The sequence below is a fragment of the Capricornis sumatraensis genome, chromosome 7 (assembly GCF_032405125.1).
Source record: "Capricornis sumatraensis isolate serow.1 chromosome 7, serow.2, whole genome shotgun sequence".
NCBI lineage: Eukaryota > Metazoa > Chordata > Mammalia > Artiodactyla > Bovidae > Capricornis > Capricornis sumatraensis.
Genome location: NC_091075.1, coordinates 61826921 through 61854119, shown reverse-complemented (window position 1 = coordinate 61854119; position 27199 = coordinate 61826921). Strand labels below are relative to the sequence as shown.

The window sequence follows — 27199 nt, the reverse complement described above, 5'->3', positions numbered from 1 at the left end:
GTATCAGAAGGTAAGCTTAGGTTCAAAGAAAAGTAAAACTGGTTTCCCAAGATTGCTTTTTCATAGAGCTGACTTAATATGAGTTTGTATTTTATACAGAAATTAGATAATTGTTTAAATATACAACATATGAGAGATTCATTTGATTAAAAATTTTTAAAGTTTTAATGTGTAGTCAAAACTCTATTTTTGCCTAATTTATAAAAAAATTATTTAACACACATTCTCACTTTGTCTAAATGTCCAATAATTTCAGTTATCTCAGATTCTCTCCTTTTTAAAAATTATTTTTATATGCTCCCTTAAAAAAGTTACATTCTGAAATTTTCTACTTTTATTAGATTTTTTTTCATAATGCCACTTTATGAGAAGTTTACCCTCCAGATCTCCCTCTCGACTCTTCAGGGCAGGTGGAGATAGATGGAGCACCAGGCACACGGGGTTAACTATTCACAGCAGCCATCTTCTTGGGTACAAGTAAATACTATTTCTCAACTCCAAGCTGAGGTTCAAAGGTTTAGACTTAACTTCACAGATCAGAGGTCAGGCACGAATTGCTGCAATTTGTAGTTCAATTCTGCCGATATGACAGAATTTCACAGCTATGATGATTGCTTTTTCCACTTCTGCACACAGGCCAGGCCGGGCAGTTAACAGCATAATTTGTACAAGTCAGCCCTTGGCACCCAGGTTTAATAAGTAACTAGCTGGTGCCTTAGGTTTCACTGGTACAAGGTGCACATTATAAAAAGGGTCAAATGTCACACACAAGAAATGGAGGGAGTGGGTAGTGAGATTGCAGTAACCACCATTTATGAATCATACATAAAGAATTGGTAATTTGCGTTCATTTTAAAAAATAATTTCTGTGATGTTAGTGTTACTGTGTTCATTTTCTTTGCTATGAAAAGACAAAAAGACAGATAATTTTGTTAAATGTTAGCGAGAAAAAACAATCTGATTAGAGATTATTGACAGCCATAGACAGTGAAATTGCAGGCTCTGATTATGCCTTTCATAGGGTTTCTCGAAAACTTCCCCAAGCATGCCAGTTTTTCAAGAATCTAGGGAACAAGTTGGGTAACCAGGTATTTCTGAGCCCGTAATATTTATGAGTGTCTCACATTTTCTACTCTTCAGCTAAAAAGTTACACTCCTGGCTTTATTTCTAACCCAAGCAAGAATATCTTTTACTGTTTGAAGGTGGATATTGAGATTCTTCAGAAAACCCTTAGATGGTGGGCCTTGACAATCCATGGATTTGCTGTTCACAGTTTTGACTTCTCATAAATGACTCTAAAACTGCCATATAAATACATAGAGTGATCTGTCATTTCTGTTGTAACAGAAGTTTTCATTTTCTACTCCCAAACTGGGTAAGCAATTGGATTCTTCCATAGAGCACAATAATTAAGAGCACAGACCCTGGTCTCAGACCTCTTGGGTTTCAATCCCAGCTTCATTACTTACAATTAAGGAACCTGAACAAATGAGCAGTCTCCCTCTGTTTAATTCCCTCATGTTCAGGATGACTATAAACAGAATTTGCTTCATGGAGTTGTAGTAACAATTAAATAAGTGTACATGAAATGCTTAGCACAATGCCTGGCACCTAATAAGCACTCCTTGAATATTTGTTGTAATTAGTACTGTTGGGACTAGCCTCCTCTACCCTGCAAATCATCCCAATTTGTTTATTATTTTTTCAATATTTATTTATTTATTTGGCTTCGCCAGGTCTTAGTTGCAACATGTGGTACCTAGTTCCCTGACCAGGGATTGAACCCAGGCCCCCTACATTGGGAGCTCCGAGTCTTAACCACCGGACCACGAGGGAAGTCCATCCCACTTGTTTGGACTTGGTCTTTGCTCGGTTCATTTCAGGAGAGACATAAGATAAGGTATACTTGGCAAGGTGATCTGGGGATGTTTTAGGTGTATTCTTTTTTAATACCATGAGGAAGTGTGTTTTTAAATTCCTGTTTCAAGTCCAGCATTCTTTTGTATGCTAGTTTTCCCCCAACTGCTTTGCTGTCATATGGCAAAAGGTGTAAAAAAAAAAAAAAAAAAAAAGATAAATCCAAATCATCTGGTTTCTTTTGAGAGTTGTTTTCATTCTGCTGTTTGGTAAGAAACATTTGAGTTGAAAAAGAAAAAAAATCCATAAATGATACCTTATCAGTGGGCTAAATTCTATTCCTGATGATATGTGGTATACTTACTAAAAGTCATGGTTTCCAGAATTGACTTTCCAGGGAAGTCTTAAAAGGTGATTTTTTTTTTTTCTTTTGGCTATATTTTATTCCTATGGAACAGTAGCATTTGAACGAAAACATGATACTACCAATGACAGTATATCAATTATGTGCTTAGTATTGAAAAGGTAGTAACAGTCCCTCTCACTAATTAAACAGTGAAGCACCTACTGTGTGCTAGGATTGTGTGTGGGACACTGGGATTATAGCTGTGATCAGATCTGGATCCTGCCCTGGTCAAGTCTATAATTGACTGGAGAAGACTGCCATTATACCAACTACTGTAAAATTAAACCAAGTAAAATTGCCACTATTCTACTGTTTTTGTCCCCTCAGGGGGCAATTTCATTAGATTCGAGCCAGTGTTATGAGAGGGGCTCCAGAGATGACCTCTGAGGAGTGAAGTGTAAGGATGAGAACAAGCTAGCTAGGCAGGGCATTGGGGAAGATTTAAAGCTCTAGGAGTAGCAAGCGTTGGGGAAAAGTGACACAAGATGAGGCTGGGGAAGGAGCCAAAGTCTTCCTTACATCCCTTACTGAGGACATTGACTTTCTTCTAAGGGTAGTGGAAGAGAGGGTAGAGATTCAAGCAGGAGGGTGACATGATCAAATTGTGTGGGTTTTAATTAGTCATTAGTTTTCTGCTGCTCTGGATCTGGTTGCTGCGCACAGGCTTCTTTTCTAGTTGCGGAGAGCAGGGGCTATTCTCCAGTCGCGGTGCGCGGACTTCTCGTTGCACTGGCTTCTCTTGTAGAGCGTGGGCCCTAGATGCAAGACCTCCAGTTAGCGGTGCTCGGGCTCAGTTGCCCCAAGCTGGGTGGGGTCTTCCTAGACCAGGGATTGAACCCATGTCTCCGTCATTGGCAGCTGGATTCTTAACCACTGGACCACCAGGGAAGTCCAAATTGTGTGTTTCTAAAAGGTCACTTTGCCTGTCTTGAGAGCCAGATTGATTGCAGCAGGCAAGAGTGGATGGGATGAAGTCAGCTGGGAGGCTGTGCAGCTGTCCAGGCAGGAGCTGATGGTTGGCAAGATGCTTTCAAAATGTAGTGTCTCATGTTATCCTCGTAATGACTCTCACCTGTGGCGTTAATATCAGCTTCAGTGTGCTGGTGAGGATGCTAAGGCCAGAAAGCTAAGTGGCGTGCCTGTAGAGGGTCTCAGGCTGCTGCTGGCAGAGCTCGAACCAGCACTCTGTTACCAGACTCTTGCTCCGGTAGTCTCCTGGTAGCTTTAGTGAAAAGTGAAAGTGAAAGTCGCTCAGTCCTGTCTGACTCTTCACGACCCCATAGACTATACAATCCATGGAATTCTCTAGGCCAGAATACTGGAGTGGGTAGCTGTTCCCTTCAGACTCGTATACTATTGTCCTGGGGTGTGGACAGGTGATTTATGTTTAGAACCAGTTTGTTTTTAAGAAACAGAATTCTCATTCTTGGTGGAGGACTGGGGTTGAGAAAGTTATTTTTAGCCTCAGTTTATGCTTGAGAGTTGAAAGAAGCAGAATGTGACATGGAACTTGATATTAGACTGGAGCTTCCTTTTGGAAAAAAGACAGTTATTAATTTCACATATTTATTTATACCTTGCCTCATTCCAAAAATAGATTTGAACAGCTTTCAAAAATACATATGGTAGACAAAATAGAGAGGGAGGAAATCGGGGCAGGCAAATGAAGATGATGCCATAGGTGTCGTAAACCCAACAGAAGGTTGCCCTCGGATTCTACCAACTCTCTGTAACCGTATGGACCATAGCCCGCCAGACTCCTCTGTCCATGGGATTCTCCAGGCAAGAACACTGGAGTGGGTTGCCATGCCCTCCTCCAGGGGGTCTTGCCAAACCAGGGAACGAACCCACGCCTCTTGGTCTCCTGCATCGGCAGGTGGGTTATTTACCACCAGGGCCGCCCAGGAAGCCTATAATGGACACTATCTGTAGCTTTTTCACAGAACAAGGAGTGAAGGGTTGGAGTGAATGCATTAACCCAGTTTCTGTCTGGAAACTATTTTGTTTCTCTATGAACTTCCCCACAAATCGTATGTGACCTTCAGTAAGACAGTTTACTCCATAGTAAAATGGAGGATTTATACTAGAGATGGACTTCTTAAATGGGGTGCCCCAGGACACCCAATATTGTGTCAGGATGAGTGTGGAGTGAAAGGAAAAAAAGTGGCCTGTGGGTTTTGCTTGAAGATTTTCATGATAAAATAGTATTAAAATATTTATGAAATGACTTGTGTTTGGAGTCATTCTGGAAAATCAGGTTTTTCGGTAAATAAATAGTCCTAAGTATTTTTCCCCCCGGGAAATTTTCTGTTACTTAAATTGCCATGAGAGGCACTTCAGTAATCCTTTCCATCATTAAGACTCAGCACAAAACTATGTAAAACCTATAATTTCATTTATATATTAATAATTTGCTTCCACTTCATAGAGTTTACATCTCCATTACCATGACATTATTTTTCAAAGGGAAACATTTGCCATTATAGAGAGAAAGCTTACAATTTTGCACCAATATTATGTGCCAGGAATAGGGTTTTAAAGTATTTTCTCTGTTCTCCATACAGTCACACAAGAAATTAGCTCCACTTTATGGATATGGAGAGTGAGGCCCAGAAAAGTTTAGCAAGTTTGTCAGGATTCACTTAAATAGTAAATGAATAGTGCAGGAGTTCACATTTTATTCTGTTGTCTTGACAGGGCAGAATTAATTTCAGGACACACCTTGTAATTTCCACATTTATTGTTCTTTATCAAACACTGTGATGGTGATCATTAGGTATTATCTAGGATGCCGCATTTAAGAAAGGTGAGGGTTATATGCTTTGAGATGTACAGAGTTTAACAGCAATTATTCTATGATATATTTGAGGGTGTAGCTTTATTTTTAGTAGATCATTAATAATTAGGATTAAAGTCAGTTCATGGCTTAGTTTTATTGCTTGTGTTGCTATAATGTTATGGATGCCATTGAATGCCTTGCCAGTCACTGCAATATAAAGATAGTTATGATGGAATAATTTTGGAGCTGTAACTGACTATGTACGTACATGTTAAGTCATTTCAGTCGTATCCAACTCTTTGTGACCCCATGGACTGTAGCACGCCAGGCTCCTCTATCCATGGATTCTTCAGGCAAGAATACTGGAGTGGGTTGCCATGCCTTCCTCCAGGGGATCTTCCCAATCTAGGGATTGAACCCATGTCTCTTATGTCTCCTGCATTGGCAGGTGGGTTCTTCGCCACCTGGGAAGCCTGTAACTGACTTAAAAGGCTGTTTCATTGGCAGGTTCTAAATTGTGCTCTGTGGTTCTAAAGAACCTATGGTGTTCCCACACAGCCTGCATGGACGATGGAGCAGAATGGGTGGAGATGTTTCCCCATATCACCCCCTATTTCAGCTTAGCCAGCTCCTGTTTTATCAGTTTGTTTCTGTATCTAGGTAAATTTTTGGTGAAAGAAAGGATGCTACACCTTAAAAAAAAAAAAAAGAAGCAAAACAAATATTAAAAAACGAGTTTGAAAACTACTGGTAATCCAACTCTTTTATTTTTCTTCAGGGGAGCAAACTTTAGCTCAGCCAGGTAAAACGATTTGCCTAAGAACATAGAACAAAGCACAGCAGAGCTAGAATTAAAATCCCAGTCTTCTAGGTCCTCCAAGTCTGGCGCTGCAGCCACTGCACCATATTGGATTGTGGCACTCATCCTGGTCTTCAGATGGCTTCATGAGGGCCCTCTGTAGTTAGGTGAGAATATTCCTGAAGTTTGGCAGATTATATTAATATTTCCAGGTGTGAAATAAAGGTAAAAGTTTTGTGCTCAGGATATATATTTTTCACATACCCTTTTAAAATACCTTTCTCTTGAACTTAAGTTTCTTTTGAATGCTTTCTATATTATGACTTTCAAGATTATCCTAGGACTCTAAATCCTGTTTTTTACAGTACTCCATGCAAACAACATCCTCCAAAGTGTCTTACACATTTTAGGGCAGAATAACAAGTTTCTTTTATACCAGCTCTGATCAGTTGGTGATGGTTGGCCAAAGGGCTCGTTTCACTGGTTTTTGAGACCCTCTGGATCTAGCACGAAAGAATGTGATGATCCATAGTGATGTGTGACATAAGCCCCCAAATGGGGATGGGGGAGTCCATGAGCTAGATAGTATCATCTCTTTAAAGGGGTACCACCTCTTCTTCTTGTGGATTTATAAGCATAAAATATAAGCTACATCTGTATTCATTCCTAAACGCTGTGGTGTTCATCTTGGAGTTGGGGTGGGGAGGCAGGGTTCTAAATAAGACAGAAGGGAAAATGCAACAAAGGGAAGAAATTGGTCATTTTCTTATGGCTCTTGCCTGTTTCTTCAAGGACAGGAGGAGGAATAAAAGGTTGCGTTTCTTGATCTGAAGAGAATATGATAATTAGAGTAATAGTAGTTTAGGTATTTTAAGAAAATGGCCCCAAATTCATAATGCATGTATGAAAATGTTATTGAAATAGAAAACATTCCTAGCAGGTTTTGTTTTTTTTTAACTCCTTAGGATTTGTCTCACGGGGCACTCCAAAAACTGAATTGAGAAATCCCAAGAAAGCTGCCTGAATCTTCCTGTGTATTCTTATTCTACATCGTGTAGAGGATCAGACAAATCGAATTGGTGGCTTTTGGTAAGTACACCTTGCCAAAGTTTGATAAGTTTTCATTCTTATCAACCAGTACATCTGCTGTATAGAGAGTGTGTACCAGATGTATGTTTATTGACATTAGTACATATGACATGATACGTCATTTGGTAAGTCATTTCGAACCAACAGTATAAATCCTTATTTCCTTGCTCAGTTTACATCTTTGAGGCCCAAGACGAGACGCTCCTGCTGCTGCTATGTGAGCATCTTAGGAATTAAGGGAAATTGTTTACTGCTTCTATATCTTGTCTCCCTCACCCTCCCCAACCACCCCCAAATGAGGTCAAGCGATTTCACTCAGAGTTGTCTTTTGAAATTTTTTTTTGCAAGGAAGGTCTTTTGTAAAAGGTAGAGAGCTACTGATATGTCCTTGAACAATCTGTATGCCTCCTCTGATTTCTGTTTCCTCACCTGTCATATAAGGTAGAAATAACTATGTTAAACTCTCCAAATCATGGTAATCCTGTGAACTGCAATATATATAAATGCACTTTGACAACTATATAATTCTCCATAGACAGAAGGTATTATTCTGTGGGTGATAATCCTAGGCATGCTGTGGCAGGGATAGGAGGCATAGAAGAAAGAGGTTACTTGCATCAGCCTCACCCCGAGTCTTGGACGGCCAGCCCTCCCAGCCGTAACCACAGCCCTCACTTAGCTCTGAGAGGTAGAGACAGCAGATCCCTGTATGTTAGGGAGGAGCTACTGGTGACACTGGTTGCCCGACTGTCTCCCTCCCTCCTCCTACCCTCAGCCCACCTGCCTCACCACGTCCGTTTTCATATCCTCTAGGCTGGGTTCTGAACATGCCCACTAACTTCAGGGACAACAGAGAGCTAAAATTGTTTCTAATTAAATATTTTTTTCTTTTTATCTAAGCATATTCATTAAAGGAAACTTGGAAATTAAAGAATAATATAAAATTACAATCCAAAAATCCAAAGATAACCACAGTTAACACCGTAGTATATTCCTTTTTCGTTTTTAAAAATTGTTGTTGCTTAGTCACTAAGCCATGTCTGTAGTCTGCTGGACTCCTCTGTCCATGGGATTTACCAGGCAAGAATACTGGAATGGGTTGCCATTTCCTTCTCCAGGGGATCTTCCTGACTCAGGGATGGAACCCGCATCTCCTGCATTGGCAGGCGGATTCTTTACCACCTAGCCACTTAGGAAGCCCTTTAAAAAATTTTCATATATATTCTAAAATATAATTTAACAAAGTAGTTAAATTTAACATAGTTGAGAACATGAAATAAATATTCTAGCCTACAACTATGCTGTAATTTTTAAGCCATTTTCATATTTTTGAAGGTTTGTTACATCATATATAAATACATACTATTATGTTCATTACATTGTGCTATGAATACCACAGTAGTGAACATACCTGACTATAAATTTTACTCATGTCTCTGATTATTTTCTTGGGTTAAATTTCTATAAATGGAATTAATGAGAATGAACTTTTTTTTGGAGGATGAACTGTTAATGACTACTGTAATTGAGGTTGTCAAACTATCCTCCAGGAATGTACTAAAGTATACTTCCCATCCCCACCCCCAAACATGACATATGACAGTGTTCGTAGGTACACGTACATATGACCACTGTACACGTGTACAGATTGCATTCTTTCACATTAAGATTTAAAATCATAAATGAATCTAAGAAGGTCAGGAAATGTAAGCCTGTCCCCTCCCCTGGCCCAGCCCAGCCCTAACACACACCAGACCTCTGAAGTAGACAGTATCATCCAGTTGATGCTGTGTCCACCTCAATGCCTCTGACCTGTTCATGGGGGAATGCACCCGTGAGGCTTGCAGTCACTCGGTTGGCATCTATGCCACCACTTGTGTTCATCTCTGTTCCACCTGCTTCCAGGGAACAAAAGGTCTTTTCATTGTCTACAAGAAGCTAATTCAGTTGGTGAGTCCAGACAAACAACAAACAAAAATACTTAAACTTGGATGGGTCACAACTTATCAAGACCTGTTTCTTCTTTTTTAAAGTGAGAGGTTCAATTTGTCTATATCTAAAGAGTGTCTGCTTGGGTTTGATCCCTGTGTGGGGAAGATCCCCTGGAGACTAAAATGGCAACCCACTCCAGTATTCTTGCCTGAGAAATCCCATGGACAGAGGAGCCTGGCGGGCTACAGTCCATGGGGTCGCAAAGAGTCGACATGACTGAGCACGCACACACATACAAAGAATGAGATAGTTTTTAGTAAAAATATGTTAGTACACAGGTAGTGAAAACAACAATAAAGGTATCTAAACTTAACTGTGAGCAACATGATGTGTTGTTTAACTTCCATTTTCTGGACATGCAGCAGTTCTGTAGGAGAAAAAAAGTTTCCCTGCATCAAGTATTAGGAAAAAATTTCAAGTTAATCATATTTTTATTTACTTAGTTTTATTATTGTTACTTTTTTAGCCATATCACATGGCATGTGGGATCTTAGTTTCCCCACCAGAAATCAAACCCTCACCCCTTGCATTGGAAGTGTGGAGTCTTAACCACTGAACTGCCAGAGGAGTCGCAAGTTAATCTTATTTTTAAATGTAAAAGTAAAGTAATAGGAAAATCCTTCAAGATAGCCTCTATGGTTTCTTTTAACTCTAACATCTTTATTTCATAAGTAATAGATAATATAGCAAAGGCTAAGGACCTTTGCCTTCCCCATCCCCAAACATTACATATGACAATGTTCATACCACCACACACATGGACAGATTGCATTCTTTCACATTAAGATTTAAAATCATAGATATATCTCAAAAGAATGGTCAGTGGCCTTCACAGAGATTTGTAGAGGTGGCACTAGTGGTGAAAAACCCACCTGCCAATAGAGAAGACATAAGAGACCCAGGTTCAGTTCCTGGGTCAGGAAGATCCCCTGCAGGAGGGCTTGGCAACCCACTCCAGTATTCTTGCCTGGAGAATCCCATGGACAGAGGAGCCTGGCGGGCTGCAGTCCATAGGGTCACAAAGAGTTAGGCATGACAGAAGCAACTTAGCATGCATTCACACGACTAGAATTTTAAAGTGATAGTTTCTACAGACTGGTTCTGTCTAATCAGCATCCTCACCAATTGCCACCCATCTCAACAAAGATACACTGAAAGTCTATACTAATACTGTTCATAAATTTAATCAGATTCTCAAACAATGGAAGACATCCAATAGGTTTAAGGAGTAAATAAGCTCATGAATATTTAGTTATGCTTTGCCATTACCACTTACACCTACCAGAAATGTTAAAATGGTTTGACTCAACTACTGAGCAATGTCAGGAAGACTGGAGCAAACTTTGGAAGAAAGTATGCCACTGGCCATTGAGCCCTCTCTTTGAAGTAGACTGTCCCTTCCATTTTAACACACAGTAGATAGAAATATTTGCTGGCTTCCTTTCTACTAGGATTTTGTGTCACCCTGTAGTATCGGTTTGTCCTGTACTTACAAAAAAAATTACACACATGTTGGAACACCTCCCCGTATCTAAAAGCATGAAGGAACTGTAGCAGTACCTCAGACTAACTCTAATCTTAGAACAAGGACACTTTTAGACTAGATTTCACACACTTGAAAAGTCTCATTTGATAAGCCAATACATTGATCAGTTTTCTCTCTTTGCCATTTGAATCATAAACATGAAGAAAAAGCTGCATAATCTAGACATTTTTTCTAATAATTTTCCCATCTTCTCTTAAAGACCTGCATCCCTTCCTCCTTTTTATTCCACATACTAACTCCGCTGGTTTTCCATGACTCTTTTTTTTTTTTTCTTTTTACTGTGGCCAAATATCCATGACATAAAATTTACCACTGTAATCATTTTTAGCTGTACAGTTCATGGACATTAAATGCATTTCCGTGTTGTGCAAATATCACATCATCTATCTATCTCCAGAGCTATCTCATTTTCCTGTCCTAAAACTTTGCACCTATTGAACAATAACACTCCATTACTCCCTCTCCCCAGCTCCTGGCAACCATTCTATTTTCTGTCTTCATAAATCTGACTACTCCAGGTCGTCTCATATATAAGAGGAATTATACAACATTTATCCTTTGGGTCTAGTATGTTTCACTTAGTGTTAAGTTTTTATGGTTCATCCACATTGTAGTATGTTTCAGAATTTCCTTCCCTTTTAAGGCTGAATAATACTCTATTTTGTATATGTGCCACATTTTGTTTATCCGTTCATGCACTGATGAACATATGAGATAGTTCCACCTTTGGGCTATGTGAATAAAACTGCTGTGATCATGGGTGTACTAATATCTGTTTGAATCCCTATTTTCAATTCTTTTGGAACTGGTCCCACCAGCTCAGTGGTGGAACTAGTAGATCATGTGATACAGTTTTTGAGGAACTTTTCCATAGCAGCTGTACCATTTTGTATTCTTACCAGCAATGCACGAGAGTTCTAATTTCTCCACATTCCTGTCAACTCTTATTTCTTTTTTGTTTTGTCTTAAATAATAGACATCTTTATAAGTATGAAGTGGTATGTTATTGTGGCTATATGTTACTGTGGTTTTGATTTGCATGTTCCTAATGGTTAGTGATGTTGAGCACCTTATGCTTGCTAGCTATTTGTGTATCATCTTAGGTGAATCACCTGTTTATTCCTTTGCCTATTTTTAAGTTGGTTGGTTTGCTTTGTTAGTGTTGCATTTTAGGAGTTCTTTATGTACACAGGCTATTAATTCCCTAATATTTTCAGAAATTATTTTCTCCTATGCCATGGGTTGCCTTTTTAGTCTGCTGATAGTATGCTTTGGTTCACAAAAGTTTTCAGTTTGCTATAGCCCAGTCTACCCAGTTTTTTCTTTTTTTTTGCCTGTGTTTTTAGTGTCATGTCTGAGAAATCAATGGCAAATCCAGTGTGATAAAGCTTTTCCTCCATATTTTCTTCTAAGAGTTTTATCATTTTAGCTTTTTACATTTAGATCTCTGACCCATTGTGAGTCAGTTTTTATATATGGTGTATGGTAAGAGTCAGGGTTCATCAGGGTTCTTCCTGTAAACAGGTACTTTTCAATCTCACCATGTCTCACTGATGACATGTGGCATTTAAGCTACTGACACACATATTCCCGCGTATGCTCATCCTCACTCACTTTGCCTTCCAGTCTAGGCTTCGGTAGTTTCCCAATAGACAAGTGAGAGAAAGCTGAAGTGGTTGGAAAACTAACAGCTCAGCTGGCTTACCTCCCGTAACTAGGATACAGCGGCGAGAGGAGTGAGGCAGTGACCAGGATCAGCAGGCATTTTGATGTAAACATGCTTGATGAAATCCCCAACAAAAGAACAGCAGAAGTAGGTAGCATTTTAGGGTAAGAAGGAAAATGGGAGCGTGTGTTATGTGTGTGCATGTGTGTGTTATATATGTACACATATATGGCAGCAGAGGGAAAGAATGAGGTCACTCCACACTAGATACTGGATGTGGCTGTAAACTGTAGGCTACAGCAAATTTTTATTCATGTTCATACAAAAATAAATTTCTCTCTGTGCTGCTTTAGAAAAATCAAACTAGATTAACCATGGTTATGTGGGCAAAGTATGTTTTCCAAACAATCATCCTAGTTCTATTTTACAGTGGACAGAACCTGAAAGTGCTTACAGTGTAAAATGTGAAGGTCTGCGTAGCCTTCACTTGCAGAATATTGAGAAGTAAGAAGAAACTACCAGGCCATGTAAAAGCTGCCTCACCCAGTATCACCAGGACCAAAGGTCTTCGCTGGGCGGGCTGCTCTGATGGGCTTGGAGATAACAGCACCCCACTCACATAACTCATAGTTGCAGGGTTCTACAGATGAATTGGGCTTCCCCCAGGTGGCTCAGTGGGTAAAGAATCTGCCTGCAATGCAGGAGATGAGGGTTCAGTTCTCGGGTCAGGAGATTCCCTGGAGGAGGGCATGGAAACCCACTCCTGTCTTCTTCCTGGGAGAATCCCATGGACAGGGGAACCTGGTGGACTACAGTCCATAGGGTTGCAAAGAGTCAGACACGACTGAAGCGACTGAACACACATGCACACACACACATGAATTAGAAACTCTGCATCAGAACCCAGGATTGGCAATTGGGCATCCAAATCTCAAGTAAATTAGTGTTAAATCTACTAAGGCTGACTTCAGGACCTATGAGAAACACACTGACCCAGTCTGTCCCCTCTTATTTTTCATGGCGACTGGTTTACAGAGATAAACTGTTTGCTGTAGGTCCTCATCTTCTCTATGCCATAAAAGGCAATTTGGAGAAAAAAGAAATAACTAAGCCTATTAAATTTTCTTGTTTGACTAAGCCGCGCTTTCTAAAAACAGTTTGCAAGACTGATATAGTATATTTCCCCTGAAGCATTAAAGTCATTTCACACTTTATTAGCTCAGAGAATATCCAGTCTTTTCCTCTGAGACTGGGAATAAATGACTAGCTTAAATCAGAGACGTTTTTGCTGGTATGCTAGTTTTTCAATTGAAATATTAACTCCGAGTGCAGACAAGGAAAGTACAGACTGTGTGAGGCGTGAGCACCAATTATGTCTCAAACAACAGTCCCAGAAGTTTATTATACCTGAAAAATCATAAACTTCCTGACACTTGACCATTTCATTCTAAACACCCTAAGTTCAGGAAAACTCTGGATATAGGTTTCTGCACGTTTCCTTTCTTAAATTTCAGTCTGTATTTCATGGGTTTAACTAATATAGTTTTGATTTCTGTGTAGCATTTATAGTCTTTGTAACTTTTATGTAAATTTCCAACTAACTTTAACTGCCTAGTTAAATTATAGACACTGGGAAAACTGGTTCTTCTCCATCCGCCCCCAACTTTCCCTTCTTCTAAAAGATATCTTTCCTCAGAATAGAACAACTTCCCTCTCCTCCCCCAAACCTGCAAATTCTACCTTGGAAAAAAAATTAGACATTTAGTATTTAAATAATTCATAAATGACAAACTCTTCTCCTTTCCCTAGTTTAAAACCGCATGTTACCACATTTTGTTCAAATGGTGAATTCTCAGTAAAAAGGTGTGTGTGTTATTTAAATAAGGATTAAAGCAAACGGCTGCTAATCAGACAGTAGCACCACTCTAGTCGTATATGATCACCTGGAGTACTTATTAACCGTGTATTTACATTTGAAAACCAGGAATATAAAGTGACAATTTAAGATGAGAAAGAGAAAAAAATAATTAAGAAAAAGAAAAGATGAAAGAAATATGAATAAACAGGAAAAATGGCAGTAGTGCTTTTTTTTTTCCCTCCCCAAAGAGACCAGAGATTCAGCGCTGCTTCCCCATTTCTTATCCCTGAACAAGAGGCTGCGCTTGCCTGCGTGGCAAGATAAGTGACTCTACTGGATCGTGGAGATTTCCTGTGTGGACATTTATGAACTTCTGTATTATATCCAGTGTCAGATTAGTTTGCGATTTCTCTTCCAAGTCATCAGGACTCACTCCTGCATGGGAGACAACTGCCCAGGAGCAGAGAAATGCCAGAGGGAAAAGGACCCTACAACAGTGTGTGAGCTCAAGCACTGTAAAAGCCAACCTTTCAGGATACCCGCACATAAAAGAGCATTTGGAAACTGCCCTCATGGTCAAGCCCTGGCTTTGTGTCTACTTCCTTGTGGCAGCATAAAATCTCTACCAAATCTCTGAGACAATATAGTAGAAGCTAAGCATATCAGCTCAGGCCAAAAAAAAAAAAAAAAAAAAAGTCATGGAAGTTCTCCAGCTGCCTGACTGACCAGTGCCTGCTTTCCAAGAAGACTCTTGGGAGCCTTGGCTATCGTCCATCTATCAGTGATTGGTGGGGCTTTTCCCCTTGACCTTGCTGATGCCTGAGCTGTGTATTAGAAATGCCAGCTCCTGTGCCAAAGCTGGGGCTTCCCTAGTGGCTCAGTGTTAGAGAATCCACCTGCCAATGCAGGAGATGTTGATTCAATCCCTGGGTTGGAAAGATCCCTTGGAGAAGGAAATGGCAACCCAATCTCATATTCTTGCCTGGGAAATCCCATGGACGGAGGAGTCTGGCAGGCTACAGTCCCTGCGGGTCTCAAAAGAGTCGGACACGACTTAGCAACTAAATAACAGAAACGACAATGCCAAAATGGACCTATCCATCCTTTGTGTGTGTGTGTGTGTGTGGCTCGTGGGATGTGGGGTCTTAATTCCTCAACCAGAGATTGATCCCAGACCCTCAACAGTGAGAGTGTGGAGTCCTAGCCAATGGACTGCCAGGGAATTTCCCCTATCTATTCCCTGGACAATACTCTGTATGGCTATTTGTACATAGTTCTAAATGCAGGTAAAACACAAAAGTTAAATATAAATAGGATATCCAAAGCAATTTATTGGTAGTTATATATATAATATTACAATTCTTTTTCGAGCTTTATCTTACTACATTTCTTATAAAAGGCAGTGTTCACTCATCGGTTCTTTCCTTTTTTTTCCTTTACTGAAACATTTCTTCATTTTGTGCTAGGCACTGGGGATACCAATTAAGGTCTCTGCCTTTGAAAAGCTTCAATTATAGATAATGAAATAAACTATGTTTCTTTACTTTTTCTAATACATTTCAGACAGTGTAGAATAAAGTGGAAATAGGCTAAACTGTCTACAATCACTTCACAATAGGAAGTAAATTTTGCTTTTTCTGTTACAAAGGGCCCTTTCTCAGATGGCCCCATTTCTAAGAGAGTCCAAGTTGTTATAAAAGAATTAAGCTACCGAGTACTAGGGTTTAACTTCAGGCATACTTTTGCTAGAAGCACGTGTTCTTTAAACTATTATTTTCATTTTTCACTATATGCAAAAATAATATCAATGATAATAAACCAAGTATCACTAGAGGAAGAACAAAGCTAGAAAGTTAGTTAAGGGAGAATAACATTTAAATGTTTAGTGGATAAAAAGAAAATGTAATTTGGGGGTTAGTTTAAAGTTGCATTTTAATGCATATTGTCTCGGCCTCCCACTAGAAAGTTTACTTCCTTTTATATGTTTTCTCACGAAGAGCCTATTACAGTCATATTGCTGTGGTATTTGAAAATATTTTTAACTTCAAAAATATCCCAAATTCAACTTAAATATTTGTAGAAGAAAGTAACCCATGGCTTAACCAATGTTGAGAGTATTTCTGGCCAACTTCTATTTCACTGTAACCAGTGCCTTGGGATACTTGTCAATGAAATACAAGAACATCAACATTAAACAGGATCTGATTTTTTTTCTGTGCTGGCAGATACTGTTCCCTAGTCAGAACTGAGATGACTAATGTTAACCAAACAAAATCAGAAGGTCACACCTAAAACTGAAACTAATGTTTGTCTATGTCACTCCATCTTAGAGTCTTTGTTTCAGAACAGGCAATTTGTCATTTTTCTTATAAGGAGACCTATGATATTCTTGCATACTATGATTTGACATACCACCAGAAGGTAATAAAAGAACATAACCCATAGAGCATGTACTCATGTATAACATGGCACAATAATAGCCATACTATTACTATATAACTATCACTTGCTAATATACTTTGAAACTGGGGGAAAGGAAGAGGATTTACACACCATCATAAAGCTACATACACTTATGTTTGGGGAAGTTCACTTTCTAAATCTATTTTGGTATAAATTCAAGAAACTAAATGAATGAAAAATACTCTTTATACACAAATTTTGGAATATATATGTAATATATATATTCCAAAATATGTATATGTGTATATACTCTAAAATATGTGTGTTTGTGTGTATATATATATATCTTCTATATTTGGACTGTCCAGATTTGTCTTGAAGATAAATGGACCATTTATCAAACAGAATTTAAACTAAAGACTGTACTCCCAAAGATGAAGCTCCTTTATTAAATTGTGATTCCCATTTTACCACTGGTGTAATTGTGATTTTGAGCTTAAGTGCCTGATTATCCAGTTTCTGAAAATGGGACCGAAACTTTGGCATAGTGTTGTAGGTCTATATCGATATAAGGAAGGTATATTCAGGAAAGACATATATAGAGAGAGAGATCAATTTTTCAATAACTTGAGTCATATTCTAGATGACACAGAAGACTTCCTACCTAAAGGAACTCTATGATAAATCCCTTTGCAAATTAAAGAATATTTTTATGGTAAAAATTACCGTCCATCAGACCACCAGTTCATATATTCCAATGCTGGCACATGAAACTTTTCTGTGAATATTACTCCCAGGTAACTTTCTTAAACTTGTAGTGGTAATTTGAATATATCATAGTTAATAAACAGTATTTACAACTACATTCAATGGGTAGACACAAAGCATTAGTGTATACTAAGTAGTAAGAAAAAGGTAATACACACTGGAACAAATATCAAAAAGAACATAGTGTTTGCTCTTTTGCATAATCATCAGCTTTGAAAAAGGCATCATTGTAACCACATGTGAAATGTGTGGTTATAATGATGCATTTCCTATAGCAATATAGAAGGTAATAGCTATAGAAGTTCCCTTTCAGTTTGGCCACAAAAATCTGGGAGTAAATTCCTTCAGATTCTTTAACTTTTAAAATTATATTGTCAAGCAGAAAATTTGTCATTCTTAGGTATGACTTAGACACGGGGCTGTACTCCCAAGAGTATATCCTTGAAAAACATCTATTTTGCTCAACTGGAATAATAATTATTTAAAAATCATATACTATATAAAATACAAAATAATAAATTTGAGCACTTAATATAGCCAAGTACTTTTCTGTTTTCTATGCATTGTCTCACTTAATCTTCACAACATCGTGAGGTGTATTATCACCATCTTATAGATGGTGAAGCTGAGGCTTAGGGAGATTAAATGGCTGGTGTGACGACACTTGCTTCTCAAGCGGTGGAGCCAGGGTATGAAGCTAGGTCTGATTCCAGAGCCTGGGTGAGTAGCCCCCATTCCCACTTCTATATCATAGTCCCATATTCTCACTTGAGCATTTGGATTATGTGAACTCTAGTCCTTAAACATTTCCATTTAATAATTTAATAGTTCTTTTTTAAGTCTAAAAAGTCGAATTTGAACCTATTAACTACTTTATAAAGGGCCAGAAATAGGCTGTGGAACAGTTTGCAGCACTCTCTGAAGGGTGGGAGAAGTGGGGCGGTGCAGTGAGGCATTTGGTATTATAGAAAGGAATGGTTTTCCAACAATTTTACTGTGGATCTGTGCTTGAGTTTCCTTCAACTCTGTGAACCAAGGTCCATCTCTCACTGATAGTAGTTTTACCCTGTAAACACTGGCTGCAGTTAACTCTGCTATTACTAAGAACATAGCAAAGAGGGTTACCATGGCAGAAACGACCCTGGGCTTTGTCATCAGTTACATTTCAGTTCTGAGTGGTCTTGGGTAAGTTATTTGATCACTCTGAGCCTGAAGTTCCTGATCTTTAAAAAGGAGGCAATAATAGCTAACATTTATCAAATTCTTACTGTATACTTGGTTCTGTTCTAAGGACTTGGTATTATTATCTAATTTATTCCTCACAGTGACGCCTTGAGATAGTGATTGTTGTTACCACCAGTCCAGTCTCATTCTGCAGATGAGGGTGGTGAGGAACAATGACTTTAAATAAATAACTACATCACTGTCACACAGCTTCACAGTTAAAGAGCTGGGGCTCAAAACCCAGGAAATCTGACCCAAGATAGCAGGCCTTTTGCTAGAAAGGGCCAGTCAATAGGTTTTGTGGGCCATATAGAACCTAAAATAGAGATGCCAGGCTCCTCTGTCCATGGAATTTTCCAGGCAAGACTACTGGAGTGGGTTGCCATTTCCTCTTCCAGGGGATCTTCCGAAACCAAAGGTCAAACCGGCATCTTTTTTTGAATTTTGCTGCAGCAATTCAACTCCACTGTTATAGCAGAGCAGCAGCTATAGACAATATGTAAACAAACTGAGTCCAACAAGACTCTGTAAGAACAGCCACAGGGTTGAATCTGGCCCTCTGCCTGTCTGCAAATTCCCTGCTCTAAAGCCCACATTTTAAACTTCATCTCATAGGGACATCTCGAAAAATCAGATAACTTCCTTAAGGTGTCTTATGCACACAGTAAGTGCTCAACTCGAGAGTTTTTAAACCATACATTCCAGAAATTTTGTAAGAGATTATTTCTAGTCCATCTCCTTCCCTCTAGGGAATTTATGTCATCTGTTGCATTTAAGTTGCATTTAAGTCATCTATTCTCTTTTATGCCACTCTCTTCTTAAGAAGCATATGAGTGAGATAACACTCTCCAACCACTTTCCCAGGAATGCTGGAGATGCTGTGGAATACAGTCCTCCTCTGAAATCATCCCACTGTGGTAAATGATAGCAGTGAGCAAAGTGTCTGGCTTATAAAGATGCTCGATAAAATTGATTTTGATCTTCATGATTTTAACTAATTCATTCTATTACAACATCATTGGGTATTATATTTGCAGTCATGCAATCAATATATAATAATGTAGTTTTAGGTGTAGGTGGATAAGGTGGATTACCCTTGCAGAATTTCCATCTGTCTCTAAATATAATTAGCCAGATGTGCAGATTTTCAGTCCTCACCCACCTGTTAAAGCTGGGACACTCTTTGGGTTCTGTTTTGACTCCCAGTCCATTGTTGCTTGTAAACTTTACAAGGCTATGATCATACCTTTGGCAATGTTTGTTGAAAGAACATATGTGATCTCCTGTGTGTGTGTGTGTATGCACTCAGTCATGTCCAATTTTGCAACCCCATGGTCTGTAACCCACCAGGCTCCTCTGTCCATGGAATTTTCCAGGCAAGACTACTGGAGTGGGTTGCCATTTCCTCCTCCAGGGGATCTTCCCAAGCCAGAGGTCAAATCAGCATCTCTTGCATCTCCTGCATTGGCAGGCGAATTGTTAATCAGCTGCACCACCTGGGAAGTCCTAGGGTTAAAGAACCTTATGTGGCTGCCCGTCTTTGCACATGGTGTTTGCTCTGCCCTCTCTTTTCTCCCTCCTCCGTCCACCTTTGCTAGGCAGGGGACCCCAAAGACTGTGCTGCATTCACGACGGCATCACCAGGCACGTAGCACAGCCTGGCAATCAGCAAGTGTTCAAATGAATGAATAAATGAGTGACTGAATGAATGCGTGCACAAACATTGTTTGAGCATCTGTTTTATCAGATCATTGCCTTCTGCCTAAGGGGTACAGAGGTTGGTTCTAGTATCAGTGAATTGACTTGTGTTCCAGGGGCAATAGTTGTTCATAGCGTGTCAAAAAACAAAATTCTGACTCTTAAGTGAAGCTTTTGACATAATTAGAAACCAGCAGTGACGCCAGATAAAGGTCTAAGTCTTAAAAACCAGATTGTCAGCAGTTTTCACATGTCTATGAAGCCAAGGGGTCTGAATCTAATAAGGCATTTCTACAGCTTGGCAGATCCTTAGCCTGATTGCAAAAGTGCTATTTGTGTGACGTAAGCCTGTCAGTTTGCCGGATGGCAAGTCAGTCTAATAACAGAATCAGTGTGATAAGGCTTTATGGTGGTAGTGCTTTGCTTTGAAAAATTAAATTGATATATTTCCAACCAAATTAATTTGAGTAGTTTTGTATCAAAGAGACATTGCTTTGGACCTTTGAAATCTCTTGCACATGTCTGTTTTGATAGCCTTGACAGGAAGAGCCAGGTCAAGACAGCAAGCCCATGCTGAGTGTGGAGATACTACTATATCATTAGTACCTCTCATGTGTAAGTGTATGGGTTTCCCCAGTGGCTCAGCAGTAAAGAATCCACTTGCAATGCAGGAGCCTTGGGTTCGATCCCTGGGTTTGGAAGATCCCCCAGAAGAGGGCATGGCAACCCACTCCAACATTCTTCCCTGGAGAATCCATGGACAGAGGAGCCTGGTGGGCTACAGTCCTTAGGGTTGCAAAGAGTCAGACACAACGAAAGCAACTTAGCACGCACATATGTGTAAGTGTATAATCTGTTTATAACTCCAAGGTAGACTTGATCAGTAATTCTCAGCAGGGAGCGGTTTTGCCTCTCTGGAGACGTTTTTGGTTGTCACGTGTAGAGGGCGTTGGGAATGTAGAGGGCAGAGATCCTATGAGACATGCTACAGTCTACAGGAGACCCCTCTACCCAAACCAAGAATTATCACACCCACAATGGCAGTAGGGAATCCAGTTCAGAAACGTTGGGTTAAATGACACTCAAGGTTCCTTTGCAGCTCAGATTCTGGATTTTAGGAAATTAAATTACATACATCAAACAGTTTTCTAAATTGCCAAACACTATATACATTCAAGCTACTATTATGATATAAGCCGTCACTGCTTTTCCTTCTCCTCTCTGGTATTTGTAGGCCTGTCAACCTTTCTGTTCTGAGCCAGATCCCTCAAACATTTAGGTCAGAAGAGCCAAGATAGGGGGTGAAACTAGAAGTCCCTTCTACTGCTTGTTCACGGCTTGGGAGAACATTAATTCAGGAAGCAGATGTGTCCGAATTTGCCGGTTTCTTTTTTTTTTTCAGCATTACCCATCAACCTGTTGAGAAAGAAGTATACGTGTGTAATACTTACTTAACCAGATAGCATATTCTTTTTAACTTTTTATTTTGTATTGGGGTATGGCGAATTAACAATATGACAGTTTCAAGTGAACAGCAGAGCATGAAGGGACTCAGCCATACATATACATGGGTCCATTCTCCCCAAACTCCCCTCCCATCCAGGCTGCCACATAACATCAAGCACAGATAGTTCCATGTGCTATACAATAGGTCCTTGTTGGTTATCCATTTTAAATACATCAGTGTATACATGTCTGTCCCAAACTCCTTAACTATCCCTTCCCCTGCCCCCAGGCAGCCATAAGTTAGTTCTCTACTTCTGTGAGTCTCTTTCTGTTTTGTTAAGTTCATTTGTATCAATTTTTTTTTAAGATTCCATGTATAAGGGATGACCAGTGATATTTCTCCTTCTCTGTTTGACTGCCTTTACTCAGTAAGACAATTTCCAGGTCCATCCATGTTGCTGCAAATGGCATTATTTCATTCTTTTTAATGGCTGAGTACAGATAGCAGATTCTTAACTGGTATTTATGTGCTGCCAAAACCCCACAGAAAGTTCCCCCACGCCACCTCTCTGAGGCAGGTGGTTCTACCCCTCTCCTGGTACACAGCCAATGTCCCTGGGAACCCACAGCCAAGTGCCTCATTTCAGGGATATGTTGATAGAAATGCCTGGGGAAAGTGAACCTCTCGAGTTTCACCTGTTTATCAGTCATTCACCAAATGATGTGCTTTACCGTAACAAAATCTGTGCCAGCATCAGTGCAGTTGAAGACCCATCATGAATTAACCCTTCTCAGAATCAGCCAGGAGCTGGCAGAAGGTATGGCCCAGAGTGCCACTATCTAGGGCCTCTTTATCCTTCCAGGACTTTCCCTAAATAAAAGAGAATCATGGGAGGATTTTGTGTGTCCCAAGGGCCATGACTTCAAATAGCACAAGGTTACTGGCCGAGGTAGAAAAGGTTGCTGTGCTTCAGCTTTTTGTTTGGGCCTCCAGGTAATTTCCAAGTATCCTGCCTCCATTTTGATCAGAACTGCTCTTATACGTTCAAGCTCTGGGGTAACAGAAATGTCCCTACCCCCAGAGGCCTGCCCACCTGTCCGTGCTCTGCTGTTTAGTCTAATGGGTGGTGGTAACTTGGCACAGAGCAGTAAGATAACCGCTCAGGGTAAGACCAAATCTTGGAAACTTTTTGTAGAACTTGGTCTTCAATTCTTTTCCCCCTCATGTGTGATATTAAATATCATTTAATCTTGGAACCAATCCTCTTGAGATGGGTGCTGTTATGAGAACCATCTTAGAGATGTAGACACGGAACCTCATATGACATGGCGGGTAAGTGGCACAGTCATGACCTGAACTCATGTTTTTTCAGCTCCAAAGTCCTTGCTGTCACCAGTATGGTATGTATTTTATTATATCCATACATTGAGTCAGAGAAGGCGATGGCACCCCACTCCAGTACTCTTGCCTGGAAAATCCCATAGGTGGAGGAGACTGGTAGGCTGCAGTCCATGGGGACGCGAAGAGTCGGATACGACTGAGCGACTTCACTTTCACTTTTCACTTTCATGCATTGGAGAAGGAAATGGCAAGCCACTCCAGTGTTCTTGCCTGGAGAATCTCAGGGATGGGGAAGCCTGGTGGGCTGCTATCTCTGGGGTCACACAGAGTCTGACACGACTGAAGTGACTTAGCAATACATTGTGTATGCTGAGTCATGCCTTAAGAAGTGACTATTAGTAAAGACACATTTTATGTTACAAATAAGGGGACATAAAAATAGAACTCTAACTGCAAACAGAGCCAGAATTACCTCTTGAATAAATTCTAAAACCCTCCATGGGATTAAATTCCAGTTAGTGCACTGCTCACCACTGAATATTATCTTCAAGTTGCAGTGTGTCTATTAGTGAGCAAATAAACCACCCCCACCCCAAGAATTCCAATTCCAAATTGCGTATTAATCACACACACACGTGGCTGTGAGCCAAAGTTAACTGGTAGTTTGCATTACCATGAGCGTAAACTCATGCCTGCTTTTGATCCCAGGTAAAGACTGGTTGGTAAACATTGGAAATATTTCCCAGTACAGTGTTATCCCTTGCCCTCTAAAATGTCCCACTTCAGAGAATTCCCTAGTAGTCCAGTGGTTAGGATTCCATGCTTCCACTGCTGGGGGCCTAGGTTCGAACCCAGCCAGGGAACTAAGATCCCACAAGCCATGCATCAGGGCCAAAAGAAAAATGTCCCACTTCAAACTTAAAATCCTACTGAAAGGTACTCTAAACCAGTATTCAGTTCAGTTCAGTTCAGTCGCTCAGTCGTGTCTGACTCTTTGCGATCCCATGAATCACAGCACGCCAGGCCTCCCTGTCCATCACCAACTCCCGGAGTTCACTCAGATTCACGTCCATCGAGTCAGTGATACCATCCAGCCATCTCATCCTCTGTCGTCCCCTTCTCCTCCTGCCCCCAATCCCTCCCAGCATCAAAGTCTTCTCCAATGAGTCAACTCTTCGCATGAGGTGGCCAAAGTACTGGAGTTTCAGCTTTAGCATCATTCCTTCCAAAGAAATCCCAGGGCTGATCTCCTTCAGAATGGACTGGTTGGATCTCCTTGCAGTCTAAGGGACTCTCAAGAGTCTTCTCCAACACCACAGTTCAAAAGCATCAATTCTTCGGCGCTCAGCCTTCTTCACAGTCCAACTCTCACATCCATACATGACCAGAGGAAAAACCGTAGCCTTGACTAGACAGACCTTAGTCGGCAAAGTAACGTCTCTGCTTTTGAATATGCTATCTAGGTTGGTCATAACTTTTCTTCCAAGGAGTAAGCGTCTTTTAATTTCGTGGCTGCAGTCACCATCTGCAGGAATTCAAATCCTTGATGATTTCTGCTTTAAGCCTGAGTTAACCCCAAGATGTTATTTTACACTAACAAGCCCAAACTCAACCTAAAACAAAAACAAAATTTCTAGCTAATAGTCCAAAATAATAATAGCTTGATTTTGATAGTATATTCTCCTGTTTTACATGCCAAACTGCGAATAAATGAGTAGTTTTGAATATAATGCCATGTTTGTTTAATGAGAGCAGCCTTCAGTGAAGACTAATGCGTTTTCAGTGTGTGAGAGCATGGCTCTGTGTGGGGAAGGTCCTGCTGCCAGGGATCTGGCATCCATGTGGGCTACGGGACCATCTGAGCCCAGTGCAGCAAGTCTCTGCAGGTTCTTTCTGGAAGAGCCTCTTGCAAACTGCTATAGCCAAAGGTTAGGTGAGAAACAGGCTTACACTCAGATGGCTGAGCCACGTCACCAGTGGAGAATCACACTGCCAGACAACTTACCTGCTATGAACGGAATCTGGGAGGCTCTGATATGCCAGTCTACACCAGAATTCACAGGCTAGGCTTCTCATTCTGACTAGTTTAAGGTTGGCTGGGGTAGCCTCTTGTTTCTCTGTAAACACAAGGAAGATTCTTAACTCAGTCTTAAGACAAGACTGGGTAAGATTTTTAAGTTCGAATTTCTTATGCTAACATTTCTTGAGCACTTGGCCCGAGGTTCTGCACTGGGAGCTTTGCGTGGATCATTTCAGTTCAATGGTAGGAGTTACTCAGGGCAGCTGTGGTACAGACTCTTAAGACACACTGTCAGGGTTCAAGGTAAGCTCCAGGAGGACGAGATCCACTGGTATTTGGCACATAGTAGGTGCTCAGTTTGGAGAAGGCAATGGCAACCCTCTCCAGTACTCTTGCCTGGAGAATCCCATGGACGGAGGAGCCTGTGTATGCTGCGGTCCGTAGGGTCACTAAGAGTTGGACACAACTGAGCGACTTTACTTTCACTTTTCACTTTCATGCATTGGAGAAGGAAATGGCAGCCCACTCCAGTTTCTTGCCTGGAGAATCCCAGGGATGGGGGTCGCACAGTGTTGGACACTACTGAAGCGACTTAGCAGCAGCAGCAGCAGGTGCTCAATTAATATGTGCAGAATGAATGAATTTAAAATCTTATAAAGAAATTTTGTTTACATATAAGTGTGAGGAGCTGAGCCAGCATTCTTCAGCAGATGTCTTTTATTCTGGTCTCATAAATTTGACTGTGTAGTTAAATGGAAGACAGCTTAGAATTGCAAGGGTGGAGGCACAAGCAGTTTGAGAAGACTCTTTAAAACTGGTCCTAAAATTAAGTAATTGCTCAGCATAGGAAACAGAGGGAAAAGTGACTGTAATACCTTAGCAAGAAGAATCTTTGTTATCTAGTCTCATTGATGTTCTCCATGAACAAAGGTTGGCAAACCTCTATACCTGGCCAGAGAGTAAATATTTCAGCCTTTATGGCCCATGCAATCTCTGTCAGAACTAGTCAAGTCTGCCACTGAAATGGAAAAAGAGCCATCTTTTTGACTGTTCCAATAAAACTTTATTTAAAAAAACAAATGGCAGGCTATATTTGGACCATGGTGTAATTTGCCAAGCCCTGGTCTAAAGCATGTCTAGTTGTAATAAGGTTTCTGTTTCATCTCTAAAAGAAGGGTCATACAGCTAATGCTATATAGTTCCCCTGCTTTTAAGACATTAAATAAGCCATATATCTTTTACATATCTAAGCCTTTGGCTTTGAAAACTCATTAAACAGCATGGTAATTTATTTAACTATGGCATCTTAGACATAAAGATAAGAAGAATGAAGTTTGTAGACCATAAGATTTTCTTGAATGTGTTAAACTAATGCAATATACCATTTGTAATGGCCTCTAATGAAATCCTAACTTTACAGAACCTTATTTCTATCCTTTTTGCATCTCTGAGCCGTCTCACTATGTGTGTTAACCTTTACATAATAAAGAACCATTTTAACTGTTTTTACATGTACAGTTCAGTGGCATTAAATACATTATACTGATGTGCAACCATCACCACCACCCCTCTCCACAACTTTATCATCTCTCACTGGGACACCATAAACCATAGTTCCCCATTCTCCCTCCCCACAGTTCTTGGCAACCACTATTCTGCTTTCTATGAATTTGACTCTTTAGGTACTTCATGAAAGTGGAATCATACAATATTTGTCCTTTTATCTTCATGGTTCATCCATGCTGCAGCATGTGTGAGAATTTCCTTCTTCTTTAAGGCTGAATAATACTCCGTTGAGTATACATGCCACATTTTGTTTGCCCATTCATGTGTCAATGGACTTCGGGGTTGTTTCTACCTTTTGGCTACTGTGGATAATACTGTTATGATCAATGGTGTGCAAATATCTGTGTTGAGTCCCAATTTTCAGTTCTTTTGAGTATATACCCAGTAGTGGAATTGGTGGATCATATGATAAGTGTTATGTTCTTGAGGAACCGCTATACAGTTCTCCACAGTAGCTGCACCATTTTACATTCCCACCAGCAATGAGAAAAGATTGCAGTTTTTCTACATTCTTGTCAACACTTATTTTACTTCATTAGTTTGTATGTTTGGTTGGTTATAATAGCATGCTAGGACTTCCCAAGTGGCTCAGTGGTGAAGAATCTGCAGTGCAGGAGACCCAGGTTCAATACCTGGGTCAGGAACGTCCCTTGGAGGAAGAAATGGAAACCCACTCCAGTATTCTTGCCTGGAGAATCCCATGGACAGAGGAGCCTGTCAGGCTACAGTCAGTGGGGTC

The 27199-nt window shown here is 40.2% G+C and overlaps 1 protein-coding gene across 1 annotated transcript in view; it reads left to right on the top strand.

Moving 5' to 3' along the window:
* The window catches only part of RBM47 (RNA binding motif protein 47), a 101410-nt gene that overhangs the window by 57947 nt on the left and 16264 nt on the right, over positions 1-27199 (top strand). The window contains exon 2 of the mRNA XM_068974934.1: positions 6808-6931. The gene's annotated coding sequence lies outside the window, so the exon portion shown is untranslated. The remainder of the gene's footprint in view (positions 1-6807; positions 6932-27199) is intronic.